Here is a 16,162-nt window from a genome sequence, read left to right as displayed (position 1 = left end):
GCCTTTTGCTTGACCACTCTCCCATCTTTTGGCAGCAGGAAACGGTCCATGTCAAATGTGTGCTTAACCTAAGATACAAAATTCCAAAGCTGCATGTTAATGAATAGTACATGGCTACAATGTTACAGCTTCATGAGGTAGAGCAGGTTTTGTTTGTAGTTTCCAAAAAAATCTTCACAAAAATTCTTCTTATATTATAAATGCTAAATTTGGATAAAAAAATAATTTTACGATAAGTCGATAAAAAGTAATTCCAGCTCATCCAGGCTTTACTTAGGTGCTTCCATGATTGCTGCAGTATATATATGCTGTATACCACTGTTGAGGCTCTGCAAGTTACTTGTTCAAAGGTTCGTGAGGGCAAACTTCAGCACTGCCCCGTCACCCATCACTCAAAAACAAATGCGTACCTTCTTATTCACTTCCTAGGATGTTCCTGCTGCTTGAATAGGAGTCCTCTGCTTAGCGATCAACAAGCATTTTCCCTTGCAATGAAGAGAAAATGTTTAGGAAATATTACTTGCATGTTCTTAATATGTTTTGCATGAGACATCATGAAAGCTCCCCTGAGATCAGAATCATAGTGATTGGCAAGGGAGTGAATGACATGCTTAGAAGTTACCTGCTGCCTTATCTTAAGGGGAAATAAAGGATGCCAATGATCTGCAAGTTATTCATTTCAAGTCCTGACAGCTGGTAAGATAGCAATGATCTCCAAGTTAAGAATTTGATTTCTGGCAGGGCCACGTTAGCTTTCCATTCTTTCCAATTCGTTAAATTGATCTTGAATGTACTTACTTGGAGCTCCTTCACTTCAATATCCCCCATAACCAACACACCCACTCTCCTGTAAGCGACAAGTTCCCTTTACTTTTGCCTTGCCAATATTCCAACATGTGCAGTTCCTCTGCAGAGAGGCAAATGATTGGATGAGCATATATTTGGATTTTTTTTTATGACCCACAGACCGCCGCTATGCGAAACTTGCACTACCTTTGATTATCAAATCCAGAAGTCTTAATCATGGTTATTGAGCGGTTTAAGTACGGGCACATCTCTGACTGGGTCAAGAGGTTGTACATAATTTTCATGGGGCCCTGGTCTTTGCTCTTGGGCCTGTACCATATTGCAGACGAAAGGCCAGAGCAAAAAAAACACTTGGAAAAAAGAATTTGACAGCATCAAATATTGTCCATATAACGTGTGCTGCTGAATGGCATCTATAAAAGGGATAAAGAGGGCTACTAGGATACTCCGTACCGCCACACTGTTCCTTCTAAAAATGTTGTATTCAAAATATAAATCTTTCCTATGCCCAGGCTAAGACTCCATTGGGTAAAACACCACCTTGATATATTGGGAAACATGAATGTCAATAAATTGCTTAAAAAAAAAAAAAAATCACACTTTTACAATGTGCAAACTCCTGGTCACTGGGCCACTTTAAATGAGCACCAGTTACATTACACAGGGTCAGATTTGTTTGTATTACTCATGGATAAATTAAATTATTTCGTCCAAGATCACTTGATGTTGCGCCGAGGATGGGATTCAAACCCGGCTCCCCACTTACAAAGTCAACAGCTCTGGCTATAACACCACGTCCCTCCCCTTCAATTTGATAGGGTGGTAAGTACTTGCTGTTTCCTTGCTGTCTAGCAGTTTTCTGGCAGCAATAAAAATGTCAAGATAACGAACATGATTAATATTTCTGCTGAAGAGAGAGATGAAGTTTTGTCTAGTGGCATTTTTGACTCATAATGTAGCGCAGAGTGTTAATGTGCCTGCTGCAAAGAATGTAAACCATGCAGATAGCACAACGGTATTCCTCATGGTTTTGTGTAATATTTCCTATAGAATGCTTTATACACATAAGATTAATTGCCTCTGAGAAACCAGTGCTCAATTTAATCTGGTGGTTGTCTTTAGGTTCCACCGGCAGTCATTTTTGGTGACCGTCACTTATTTTTCCCCATTGCACATTTATCTAGAGAAAGAGAGGAATAAACAAACACACAAAGGGGAGGAAAAGAAAAATAGAAAAAAGTCTCAGAGGTGGAAAGCAGGAAACTGCAAAGGTGAGATAAAGGTGCAGGGTGTGACTGGTAGTGGATTAAAGGCATGACAGATTACAAACAACATATTTAGAAAACTAACATGTAATATTGCTGGCTTTAGGCATTTGTGCAGAGCGCTGGAAATCAGCACCTATTTGCTCTGGACACCAGCATCTATTTGGTTGTGTTTTTTACACAAATTAAGCACTGTGTATAACATATGTGTGATGCAAAGTGCTCTGACACCCTATGGTTGGTATGAGTAGCAATGTAAAACGAAAGCAATGCATGCAAAAAATGGACTGTGGAGAGTTTAGTGACACTATGGAAGGTGGTAGTGAGGGAGTCCGTGGAGATGGAGGTTATTAGGAGTGGGGGTGCCAAAAAAGATAGTCGCACCAGGCGCCCTTAACTCTAAAGCTGGCCCTGCAAGCACCTAGTCTCATAAGCCTCTCACAAAATATTACATTTGTTCACTCCCTTCATGTGTTTGTGGTGCGAGTCTCTGTTTGCATGTGTGTTTTTCTCTGTGCTGTGTGTACAGATTCCGTGAGGATGAGGCACTCTTGCTTTGCTTCCTGAAAATACAACGTCTTTGCTCTTGTGTGCTTCTGTTGTCTGGTAACGAGTTGCTGCCTAAGAGTGAATTAGTGATGCCCTTGAGAGTGCAGGCGTTTTTGTAATAATGTAAAAATGAAAATCTCTTTGAACAGCAGAAGGCGCTGTGTTCTAGGTTTTTGTTGTCTATAATAGGGCACACAGAGTTTGTTTCTCCCTTGCTCTGTTTCTACAGGCCTTGCTGAAATCCCCAGAGATGTTTCTTTACACTACAAAAGTATAGGCACATCCTGCCCCATTGCAATTTTATTTAAAATAACCGTGCTCTGCATTGCGATGTGTGACAGTTTCATAATTTTCAACGACTATGAGTGACACAAATCAAGCAAGAAAGACGAGGGAAACATAAATATCTGAAATTGCACCCATTTGAGCAACCTGACTGTACCAGTAAAAGCACATTTTCATAGCATTCCAAGTCAGTGTAACAGTTGAGCATTGCTGATTTGTAAAAGAAAAGACCATGGGCATACATGTGTGTGTAAGGGAGGAAGGGTGGAAATGGCAGCCAGGCAGAGTGCAGCTGCAGCATAACAGATAGCCACAGGCCATTTCTAAATAGATTGTATTTATACAATGTGCTGAACACGAGCGTCCAGAGTTTGGTAACTGTTTACAGGCTTGGGTGAGCGGACGTTTGTTCCAAGCTTCCCTTCCCTTGATTTTCCCTCTCTCCCCCCAGCCTCCTCCACTGCCCACCTCCACCTGACAGAGAAAACTTTGCCATGAATGTGCCTTCGATTTTCCCCTCTCTCCCCCCAACCTCCTCCCCTGCCCACCTCCACCTGACAGAGAAAACTTGGGCATGAATGTGCCTTCGATTTTCCCTCTCTCCCCCCAGCTTCCTCCTCTGCCCACCTCCACCTGACAGAGAAAACTTGGGCATGAATGTGCCTTCGATTTTCCCTCTCTCCCCCCAGCTTCCTCCCCTGCCCACCTCCACCTGACAGAGAAAACTTGGGCATGAATGTGCCTTCGATTTTTCCCTCTCTCCCCCCAGCCTCCTCCCCTGCCCACCTCCACCTGACAGAGAAAACTTGGGCATGAATGTGCCTTCGATTTTCCCTCTCTCCCCCCAGCTTCCTCCCCTGCCCACCTCCACTTGACAGAGAAAACTTGGGCATGTCTGTGCCTTCGATTTTCCCTCTCTCCCCGCAGCTTCCTCCCCTGCCCACCTCCACCTGACAGAGAAAACTTGGGCATGAATGTGCCTTCCATTTTTCCCTCTCTCCCCCCCAGCCTCCTCCCCTGCCCACCTCCACCTGACAGAGAAAACTTGGGCATGAATGTGCCTTCGATTTTAACCTCTCTCCCCCCCAGCCTCCTCCCCCGACCCTCTCCGCCTGACTGGGAAAACTAGGCACCATTGAAAGGAGATTGTTTGCGCACGAGGCTACACATTAATAGGGAGAAAATAAAAGTGTTAGAAACTTACCTGTTGGTGGTTTCAATCTTCCGACAGCAGCAGGGGACACCAGGGCATCCGCACTAAAGTTCTTCACGTCGATGAAGCCAACCGAAGATCACACAGCAGGATAACTTCGACAACACAGGAACCAAGGAAGACAGTGAAAGGCAGCAAACGGCAGGAGTGAAGAAATGCCACACTATCCAAAAAGTAGATTAATTCAGGAGCTTTATGTTCGTGATTTCGCGGCACTTCCTGCCATCGGTACAGCTGTCCCCTTCATTGGTGTATCGTCAGTGCTGACGTTGCTGAGTGCTGATTGGTTGCTGTGAAGGAGTTTGCCAATTATATGAAAAGGGACGAAATGCAGGAAGTAAACGTACTTTGGACGTTTAGAAACAGGTGAGAATTTCCGGTGGAGTACGCGCCCCCCTGAGATGATGGCGCGCCCCCCCAGGGGGGCGCGCCCCACAGATTGAAGAAGTCTGGCATAGGGAATGCTCTGCTTGAGTTTTGTAGGGTGGAAACTGCTGGCATCTAGAACCGAATTGTTGTAGGTTCTCAAGTGTAATTCATTATTCTTCACAAATATTTCCAAATCGAGAAAAGTTGATAAATTGTGTGTTAATATTGCAAGTGAAAGAAAGATACAAACATTGACATGTAACTCAGATACAAATGTTTGTGCTGATTCTTGTGACCCCTGCCAGAGAATAAACAGGTCATCAATATATCTGAGCCAACAAATGACATTCTCTGCTGTAATTGGCCCTGAGTACCTGCTCCTCCCACCAGCCCATATTCATATTTGCATAGCTGGGGGCGAAGCAGATACCCATGGCTGCTTCCTGTATCTGCTTATGTGTCAGTTGGTCGTAAATAAAGATGTTATTATTTAGACACCATTCTGCCATTTTAAGTAGCACTTGTGTATGCTGGGTCAAGTGCATGGGTCTTTTTCCTAGATCGTATGCTAGGGCTTGTGCACCATCAGTGTGTTTGATGCTTGTATAACGCCTTCGCTGTGGCGTGAATTCGGCCACGGTGCAGGGAGATGTCTAGAACGCCCCTTGGCATATTGGGCAAAAATACAGATTTAGGTTTATATGGGGTGCGGATGCTACCATATATATTCATGCCCATTGCTAACGCCAAGTTGTCTGCTGAAGTGTTGTTCAATTGTTCCCCATATTGCAGTTCATTCATGTCTTGCAGGAGTGCCATATCTTCTACTGTTAGACTTTCCGTGGTGTGTACAGTTTCTGCACTGCCCTTGAAGTGCTTCATAACATTGTGAAAATACTTTTGCAACTTAAGTTTTCTAACAAAATGAAAAAGGTCTATACGGGTCTGAACATAGTTAAAATTCATTTTGGTGCAGTATGTAATTCCCAAAGATAAAATCACTTGTTCGTGTTCATCTAATTCCATATTGGTGAGGTCAATAACTGTGTTGTCCATATCTGAGTCAGCCATTATTTCCTCTGTGTTTATTTGGTTGTTTGTTTTGCCTTTGTGTTGGTATTTTTTGCCCCAACGTCTGTTTTTTCTCTTTCTGCACCTCACCCTCTTCCCCTGACTCTCTGCTCCTTGTGTGGCGGTTGGGGCGAAGGTGCATTGTGCGCTCTGGTCATAAATATATATATATATATATATATATATATATATATATATATATATATATATATATATATATATATATAAATAATTGGCAGCGCAGTGACAAGACTTTTTTAGCTTTACCCACTTGGGCAGAAACAATTAATTAAAAACAAACTTCATGCAACTACTCACTAGAGATTTATTACGTGCGAACTACCTGAACCAGCATGCTGTGAGCTACGGCAACGCCCACTGGGGAAGGTTCACATCAAGTATAATAGAAGCACCTGGGGCATGAACTATCCAGCACTAACGCCACTGAAGAAAGGAAACTGAAACGCGTCTGGCAGAAGCTGCTGTTTGATCTACAAAGCGGACTTTTTTGTGCAACGCTGCTGGCATTCAATTAATAAAAGTGCTATACAAACGTGCTGGGAGGCTTTTTCCTCAAGGGTAAACTCTTATTGATTTGGATACTAGCGGCTGGCCCAGTCGCGGAGAAAGCCACTCTGCTGGAGCGGACATGCGGTGTTTTTCGAGTAGAGACCACCGAAAAGCAGGAAGCACAAGCCTAATGGAAGGCATCTAATTGGCAGCGCAGTGACAAGACTTTTTTAGCTTTACCCACTTGGGCAGAAACAATTAATTTAAAACGAACTTCACGCAACTACTCACTAGAGATTTATTAAGTGCGAACTACGTGAACCACCATGCTGTGAGCTACGGCAACGCCCACTGGGGGAGGTTCACATCAAGTATAATAGAAGCACCTGGGGCATGAACTATCGAGCACTAACGCCACTGAAGAAAGGAAACTGAAACGCGTCTGGCAGAAGCTGCTGTTTGATCTACAAAGCGGAATTTTTTGTGCAACGCTGCTGGCATTCCATTAATAAAAGTGCTATACAAACGTGCTGGGAGGCTTTTTCCTCAAGGGTAAACTCTTATTGATTTTGATATATATATATATATATATATATATATATATATATAGATATACATATATACATACATACACACCCTTCTCAAATATCTATCTATCTAGATATTGATAGATAGATAAATAGATAGATAGATAGATAGATAGATAGATAGATAGATAGATAGATAGATAGATAGATAGATAGATAGATAGATCCATATATATCTTCAAACAAACAGTCCCGATTCGGCGCGCACTTCACACAGCAGGTGCCCAGATTTTGAGGTCGGACTTAACCTCGTCTTACATTATTTAATAAGAAATCACTGCACTCCTCCAGTTTCAGCTAGTTAGCTTATTTATTTAAGCACAATAGCCACCACCACATCACCAACGTTTCAACCAAGAAATGGTCTTGTTCACGGTTAACATGAGTCCTTTTTCTGTTATCTTTATATAAGCTGTCCATGTTACACCATTACGAGGCATTATGGGGCTGGTGGTATTTCCTTTGCCAAAGTACATTTTCAGGAACATAGATTCTTGATTCTGGTTACATGCGATTGTTTCATTTTGGAAATAAAGAGTTATTTATTTATTTCCCTAAGTGAGACTTTAGTCGTGTATCCTTACATGATGGATCTCTCAAAGATTGTTGTTAGAATCTCTGTTTTTGTGTTATTAGTTGATCATATATATATATATATATATATATATATATATATATATATATATACTTTTCAGATTTTATGTTTGATCCGCATACCATTTGATTGCTGATTTCAAAAACAGTCTGTGAGCGCTAAGTGCTCTATTGTTTCTGTCCCCTTGATCAGGATCTCAATTTATAAGTGAATATGTAACTCTTCATCCCTGTTCAGGCCAAACGGAGTCTTTGTCTTAAATCTGACAATGAGCCTTGATTCCATTCTTCATAGTTGCAGAGTAAGATAGCCACCTCTCTCATTCTTTTTCACCACTGAGATTACAAAATATTTGATGTCCCCCTACTCAGTTGATTGTTGTTGGTGTATATGTTTGGAAATCGCATAGTTCACGTCCATGTTGTTGATCGCCCTTAGATGTTCTAAGATTCTCTTTTTTAATGGACAGATTGTGCTTCCGATGTACCTTTGGCCACATCGGCACTCGATCATATAAACAACGTATGATGTACCTCATGTTATTTTATCTCTGATATGGAATGTTTTCCCTTTAGCTCAAACTTTCTGCAGCATTCAATACCATCTCCCCAGTGCGCATGATCCAGCGACTGTGAGAAACAGGAGTTGCTGGAAGGGTCCTGCAACTCCACACTCTTTCTAATGATTGGCAGAACTTGCATCATCAGCTGTGGAAGCTTTAGAGCAAAGGCCTTCGCTTAGCCCCAGTCTCTTTAACCTTTATGTGACTCCTCTTGCAGAGTAGGTGAGATCCTTTGGTTTCCAGGTGATCCCAATGCGAATGACACATAAATAATTGTTTCCATAACAAATAATTTGCAATCAGTTGCCCTAAAATGTAATCAATGTATGTCCAGCATTATATGCTGAATGAAATACAATTAATTAAAGATCAATGCGGACAAAAGCGAGGTGATAGCCATTCGTATCACAGAATTCCATCTGATCTAATGTCTGGTGGCCTGCAGATTGCGCCCCCCCTTCCTGTACCAGTCAAAACTGCAAAAAACCTGCGGGTCATATTTGACGAGGGTTTGACTTTTGATGCTCAGGTTAGCTTGACAGTCAGTACCTGTTTCTACATCTTAAAAACACTGAGGAAAATACTGCCATATATTCCATCTAAACTGCATCGGCCTACTATCATCGCACTAGTCACCTCTCATCTGGACTACTGCAACGCTCTGTACCTTAACATCAACACAGGATCCCTGAACAGACTTCAAGTGGTGCAGAACGCTGCGGCAAGGCTGATCCTCAACATCCCAAAATATCAGTCAGCCAGGGAAGGAATATGAGCCTTACATTGGCTCCCCAACAGGAAGCGCACCTCCTTCAAAGTCTTGAGCATGGTTTACAAGGTCATGCACAGCAATGGTTTATCACACTTAAAAAACATATTTCAGTGGTACAATCCAAGGAGGACCTTGAGATCCTTCTCTCCAAAAAACTGGTTTCTCACAGATTTCACAGGTCCAGATGGGGTGGTCGCTCCTTCTCTATGGCAGCCACTAAACTCTGGAGCACCTTGCCCCCATTCATTTCTAAGGCAGACTCCCTTCGGGTCTTCAGGAAACTTCTTAAAACCTGGTTATTTCCTACTTAGTCTGAGATTGGTAAGTTCTCCTCCTCCCTCGTCCCCTTAGTGCCTTGACACCCTTGGGTATAAGTGTGCTTGATAAATATTATCCTATCCCTATCCTATCTAGGTCTCCAGCCTCCACCCATATGAATGCAGGCAGTACACAGCCATTGTCTAGGGCAGCTGTCCTCGTCGTCCATCTTGTGTCATGCTTAACCAAGTGCATTAATAATCGATCCCACTGGCCCCAGTAGTCAGGCAACACACAAAGTCCTACTGCCACACATGTGGTACATACTTAATGTATATGCACCCATTCGAAATGCACATTGGATGTAACACAACAGCAGGAATCTACATGAGACAAACCACTAAGCTTGCCTCTCCTTGACACAGAAAAAAAATCTGGCCACACTATTAATTCATAAAACACAACATGCTGACACAAACGCTTTATGTGATACACCAAGAGCATGGGCAATAGTCCAATCCCTGCTATGAGGACACGCCTTCATGCACACCCCTCTACTAACATAACACGTTCAGGACCTCCCAGCAATTGGGCACTCTAGGCAGTGGTACAAGCCAGTTTATAATTTGGAGGGCATTCCCTTCCAAACATCTTTCAAATAAAACAACTATGACAGACCCATTACGCTCTCAGTCTAGAAGTGTGATCTTATATACCTTGCACCCATTTCCAGGGACGACCTGTGAAGATATATTGAGCCATCGTGTCTTAAATGTACAAGGCTCTGCTTAGGTGTCCCGATTACCTGAGTGTTTCATCAAAAGTGTTGACAAGACCTCTTTTCGCATATCTGATTTGCACAACATGAAGTATGGTTGAGTCAAATACACAAAGTTCTGAATTACAGTATTTCAAGCCTTGCCTTTTATGGTAGCACCACTTTTTAGCACTGAGTACTTCATGAGGGGCCTAATTGTCTTTATAGTTACATATCCGTGTTCTCTAAGAATGTTGCAGTACAAGGGTGTCACGTGTGATAATATTCAAGGGGATAACCAAAAGCTTTCTTTGCAATTTTGAAAGATAATTCTTAATGGACAAAAGCCAAGTCACCCATAGAACAGCTTCCCGTTTCCAGTAATTGTAAGTAAAGGTCCTTTTCTACTGCCAGGTGGGAAATGGCGGCAGGGGGAGCAAGGCGGATTGGAAGCCAGGGGGTGGGGTTAAATGGTTAGGAGAGGGCTCCGCAGAGCAGGAAAATACAGGGGGATTGAATACATTGTCTGCTGTGGCCTCTGGTGCTACAGGGATACTCAATTTCTGCTCATTTTAGAACCTACGCTGATTTAGTTATGCGGAAATAAAGGTTCTTTGATATAAGCATGGTAAAACTGCTTCAAATCTTGCAAGATACCATGGCCATTACAGCAAGCCTTATATAGGTGGTAATTGTGTAGGGAAGAACGCGCAAAAAATGACTAGACCTTTGCATAATCATTCCTCAGCACAGCTTGGGAGGACCCGCACCCACCTGTCCCCACATGGCGCCTGCAACCAGACCTCTTGCTAGATTCGACCTTTTGTGAATCCCTCCTCACACAAACAGCCCAATACTTTGAACTTAATGCTAACACAGCGTCCTCCCCCCAGATCGAGTGGGACGCCTTCAAGGTAGTGACCCGGGGAATCTGTTTGGGTACACAGGGACACATTAAGAGACAGCTGGAAACCGAACTGACAAGTATTGAGACGGAGTTGCTGGCCCTTAAGAGTGCGGCTGGGGGAGACGCGGACGCCAGACTAACAGAGGCCAGGACGGACCATGATCGCCTCCTAGAACGATTGCGCACCATTAACTTTGCGGCACATTCTGCCCGCATGCATCGTCAGGGTGACAGACCTGGTAAACTGTTAGCCTGGCTGATCGCGCAGGAGACCCGCTCGTCTCCCATCTCGGCAATACAGGCGGAGGGAGGTGGCTTACTCTACACCCAACGTCACATACATGAGGCGTTCACCAGTCATTACTCGGGACTATATCGTTCCCGTCTGCGCGCCTCGTTGTCTGACATAACTGAATATCTCCTGCCGATACCTCTGCCCGTGTTAACAGCTGCGCAGCAGGATGACCTAGGGGCGTCCTTAGACCCCGAGGAGCTCCGTGACGCCATATTCAACCTTTCGAATGGCAAGACTCCGGTGCCGGATGGCCTGCCGGCCGAATTTTACAAGGCTGCTTCGGATATCCTTATTCCCCAGCTGGTGAAGATGTACGCGGCAGCGACGGACGATTTTCACCTGCCCCTGACACTTAATGAGGCCACCCTGGTGTCACTGCTCAAACCCGGCAAGGATGGTGAGCTGATGGGATCCTACCGCCCTCTAGCTCTCCTAAACACGGACTATAAAATACTCGCCTCCTCGCTCGCTCGTAGACTGGCCCCTTTCGTGCCCACGCTGGTACATCGGGACCAGAACGGGTTTGTACCGACACGCCACACCTCCCACAATATCCGCCGACTTTTCCGACTTCAGGAATATGCTCCACGACAATGGCCGCGCGCTGGATGTCTGGTGCTAGATCTGGAAAAGGCGTTTGATTCAGTGGAATGGCCCTACCTCCGAGCGGTCATTGATAAATTCGGACTAGGCGACGACTTCTTGACCATGGTAGGCCTCTTGTACCGCAGACCCACTGTTAGAGTCCGCACTGGTGCTCTCCTTTCTGACCCAATCCCTGTGCGGAGAGGCACCAGGCAGGGCTGCCCTCTGTCGCCCCTGCTGTTCTCATTAGCTGTGGAACCCCTGGCCGAAATTCTTAGATCCCATGGGGAGGGATGGGGTATACCGATGGCAGATGGCCTACATGTGGTATCGCTATATGCCGACGATCTTCTCCTTTATGTGAAAGACCTTAGTGATGTTCCAGAATCCCTCACTGCCATCTTTGGCGCTTTTGAGGCGATGTCGGGCTTGAGAGTCAACTGGGCTAAATCAGGGGTCTACTCCTTTGATCCAACTACACCAGAAAGTGAGATAACCATCGGCGGTGTGCCCCTGCAGTGGTACCCCACGACGTTCCGGTATCTGGGGATACATATCTCCCGGGAACCTGCGGATATCCTAGACGGGAATCTGCTGCGGGCGATTGCATCCATCCGCTCGCAGATTGGATTCTGGAAAACACTGCCGCTGAACGTTCCCAGTCGTGTAGCCCTGACGAAAATGATCGTACTGCCGCGCCTCCTATACTACTTTGCCAATATTCCTACGTACGTCCCTAACCGGGTGTTTTGGGACCTCGAGGCATTATTACGGGACCTCCTCTGGAACAAGGGCCGCCCACGCATCGCACTGGCGAAACTATACATGCCAACCAAAGCGGGGGGCCTGGCTGTCCCCCATCTGGAGCAGTACTATCTGGCAGCGCAAATGCAGTGGGTGTCGGGATGGCTGGGCGGGAGAGACTTGGGAGACACGGCCACGGATATCGCGGTCTGGACTCAGTTACAGGTCCAGGTACTATTCCATCCTCTAACCAAGACCCCGCGTCCGTCGCAGCTCCATTTCGCAGTAGCGCGCAGATACCTACGCTGTCTGCGCCGCACGCGGGCGACAACACCATATGCCCCGGTGCTCCCCTTACTGGGCACCCCGACTGTGACAGGGACACTCACAGCCGCACAGCTTGATAGCTGGACCACGGCAGGAGTGGGAACGTTGGGGGACCTTTACTCCGACGGCGCTCTCCTCCCCTTCGCCACCCTCGCCGACGACACATCTTTACCGGCTGGGCAATTCCTATTACACGCGACCCTCACACACACACTGACCACGGCCTGGGGAGACATCACTGATGAATTACCCACCCACAACTTCCTACAATACCTACACGTCATGAGTAATGGCACACACATAATTCACTGGCTAGCGCAAGCTCTCCTTCTCCATACGCATCCCGCCACAGCGCAATTGAGGGAGAAATGGGCAGCTGACAGAGGACGAGACTGGACAGATAAGGAATGGGCAATGATTTTGGCTGGTCCGGTTAATGTCCCCCGTAACCCCCGCTTTAAAATTATACAACTATACATACTACACCGCGCCTACCTCACTCCGGACAAGATTAACAGGTACTTCTCAGTCAGGGATACGGCCTGCAATCGCTGTTCCCAGACCGGAGCGGACCTTTTACACATGCTCTGGCACTGTCCTACCCTTCATCAGTATTGGGATGGGGTGACCATGATACTGACGCAATGTACAGACGAACGAGTACCGAAAACGCGGGAGGCCTGCTTGCTGGGGTTGTACAAATGTACGCGCCTTAATAAAGTTCAGGCCCGGTACTGGGATCTTGGACTCATCACGGCGAAACGACTACTCACCAAGCGGTGGAAAGCTGATGCGCCTCCACACATCCGGCACTGGAGCCTTTCATTGGCAAACTGGGCCCGGGCGGAGAGCGCAGCTTTGCGGCGTGAGGAAACAGCTGGCCTAAGAAAATTCCCAATTGCACAATACTGGGACACTATCCTCCAGTCCTTTCAACAGAAGTGTATAGAGCAAGGGATCACATGACGGAATATGGATCATCCCTACATCCCCACGCAGCGATGAACAACACGCGCTGTGCTCCCTTCTAGTGAGCCTCTTCCGTATACCTTTCTCCCCTCTCCCGGGCCCTGCTGTGATACTGAGACATGACTGCTGCTACACTACTTACAACACCCCTAGGGACCCTGGATCACAGTCACTGCACACTACGCACAAGGCTGTCTAATATTGACGGTTATGCAGTCTTTCCCACACCAGTGCCACCACGCACACTACCACAGATAGGGGTCCTCCTGCTGCCTACGGGCGGAATAACGCTATCCGAATATACCTGCCCCCACGGATCTGATGCGCAAGTGAACCCCCCTCCCGCTCACCCCGCTGAATTGCTATTTGCATATAGATGATTCCTCCCCCCCCCACCACATGGCTACCTCTATCTCATCCCCCCTCTTCCATCCATACATGCTTCCCTAGTTGCTGTTACAACTGTTTTTCGACCTTTTGGTCCCCCAAACCCCTAGACCACATTCTTCCTTGCTGCTTATCATATGCACCGCGCCTTGGGGCCTTAGAGGTCACCTGTCAGAGCTGAAGCTCGGCTACCTAGCTTAGACAATGGATGCCTGGCATCACCGACGAGCTGACCGTGTCATCTATTCCCCAATGACTGCCACGCTTGCGGCACTGTGCAACTACATCTCTCCTTCATGCAATCCCGCGCCCTTCTAGGGAGCGAGATATCTTACTATCCTTTATGTGCCTCACAAGTGTTCTGGCGAGCCATGGCAAGCAAACGGTCACTGATGAGTACTCCCAAAACACTGAGTTCTTCTTCAAGTTTGATTATGAGCATAAAAGAGAAAATGAAGACCTGCAGACTTACAGTCGTTATTTCTCACGTTGTATCCTTTCATTGCTGAATGCACGCATGATCACGAATTACTGAATTAATCACTTCAACGCCGCCGGGCCTCCGGGTTGTCGGCCATGTGGCTGTGTTATTTCTTTTCTTTCCATGCAAGTGCTGCGAATTTAAGGATGAGCGGCTGGCCCGGATGGGTTGTCAGCAGAACGCTGTGTACTGTATATTTCCAACAATAAAGGTCTTTCAAAAAAAAAAAATAATAATAATAATCATTCCTCAGCACAAAATTAGGATTGAAAGCCTTCTTTATCATAAGATCAAAACCAGTGATTGGCCTCCATAAATCAAGTCTAAATAACCTATTTGTTGTCCATTACAGATCTCTTGAATACTACAGCAAAATACTCTATACATTCCGAGTTGGGAAAGGATTGGTGTCCCTGGTCTGATCACCTGAATCGCATTAGCATACACATTATAAGCGTAGTGTGTATGTACCAGCTCACTGAGTCATCTTGTCATAAAGGAGAACAGCTCTGCGCCCCATTTTCCCGTGAGGCGCAGGGTACGACTGATTTGCATATGGCCATGTCTAAACTGGGGTGGTGGAGTGAGCTAAAGAATGGTGATGGATTAAACCCAGATCACTTGACTGGAGGTGAGTGTTTGATTTGCTCATGCACTCCGTCCATCATCCCCTTTGGTATTGTTTTGTTTGCTCTAAGTTTGCAGGGTATGCCCAGACGTGGGTCCTTTGCTCACTCTACCACTGGATTCAAAATAGTCAGGCTGATGAGGATTATGAATCCGAAACCGGTCCCAGGATGCTTGTTTCAGGTCCAGGGAAGACATGGCTTGGCACTCCGTCCATCATCTCCTTTGGTAGGGCATTTGGCATTCGGCACCTAGGGCAAAGGGAAGAAGATCCATACATGTTATGCAAATTCGCAGATGTAAGGTAAACCCAGTGAAGAATCTTCTGCTGAATATACTGACATTTAGCATTAAAAGATCTTTTCCGCAGATAATGCAATTATCTTTCCCATTCTTTTAGTGTCAAACCCAGTCTATGTCTATTTCCCGGCACCTGTGCATCGACAGTAAATAGTCTAGGGTGGTGTCTGTCAGTTCCCTTGTGAACCATGTAAGGAGCCTAGGGCCACTGCCCTTGGTGTGGAGGGCATGTACGAGTGCACGTTGTTCCGGTTTACGTGTCTGTAATGTTCCATACCCGCCCCAGTTCTAATTGGGCACAGTATGGAGTAATGCACAGCATGAGTCGTAGTCCACTGCGGTAGGTTTCATACGCTATGCGCAGTAAATTATTGGACTCGCAGGGGAGTTTTGCCTGCGGAGGCAACTCTCCGCCAATCACTACCTGCACCCGAGTTACAATTGGCAAACCCATCTCCTCTGTCAGACTCCCTTTTAGGCTAGCCATTGCACTGGCCATTGCAGCTGAGCTGCTAGATAATGATACTCAAAATTAGCCCCCTTTGGCTGCAGGCAGTTGTAACTTTCTTAGTGCCACATGTCTCCTGCTTATTCCAAATTAGTTTACCTAGTGTGACGTGCAAGGCCTGAAAGGTGGACCGTAGAATACCCACTGGTAGGTTGTGAAAGAAATATAGGAGGCGGGGAGTATCACCATTTTAGACAGGAATAAAAATCCCTGAACTCTAAGAGGTAAGGTGCTCCAAAATGCCATTTGGAGACGCAGAGAGAATATGGCGTTAATAAGGTTTCCATCAATTAGATCTTGCGTATCATGCTATATGTTGATCCCCAAATAACTAAACGTTAGAGACTCCCATTGTAATACGTTGGTGTCAACTGTCAGGTGCTGTGCGGGGCAGTTCATATGGATCGGAAAGGCACACAACTTGGACCAATT

The 16,162-nt window shown here is 45.8% G+C and overlaps 1 long non-coding RNA gene across 1 annotated transcript in view; it reads left to right on the top strand.

The window, feature by feature from the left end:
• The first annotated feature begins 4,414 nt into the window (after positions 1-4,414).
• Positions 4,415-16,162, top strand: part of LOC144824475 (uncharacterized) — a 63,498-nt gene continuing 51,750 nt past the window's right edge. The window contains exon 1 of the long non-coding RNA XR_013608966.1: positions 4,415-4,485. This is a non-coding gene — a long non-coding RNA (uncharacterized LOC144824475). The remainder of the gene's footprint in view (positions 4,486-16,162) is intronic.

The sequence above is a fragment of the Lissotriton helveticus genome, chromosome 3_1, assembly GCF_964261635.1.
Source record: "Lissotriton helveticus chromosome 3_1, aLisHel1.1, whole genome shotgun sequence".
Lineage (NCBI taxonomy): Eukaryota > Metazoa > Chordata > Amphibia > Caudata > Salamandridae > Lissotriton > Lissotriton helveticus.
Note: the sequence above shows the minus strand (reverse complement) of the source record. Positions and strands in the feature narration are given on the sequence as shown.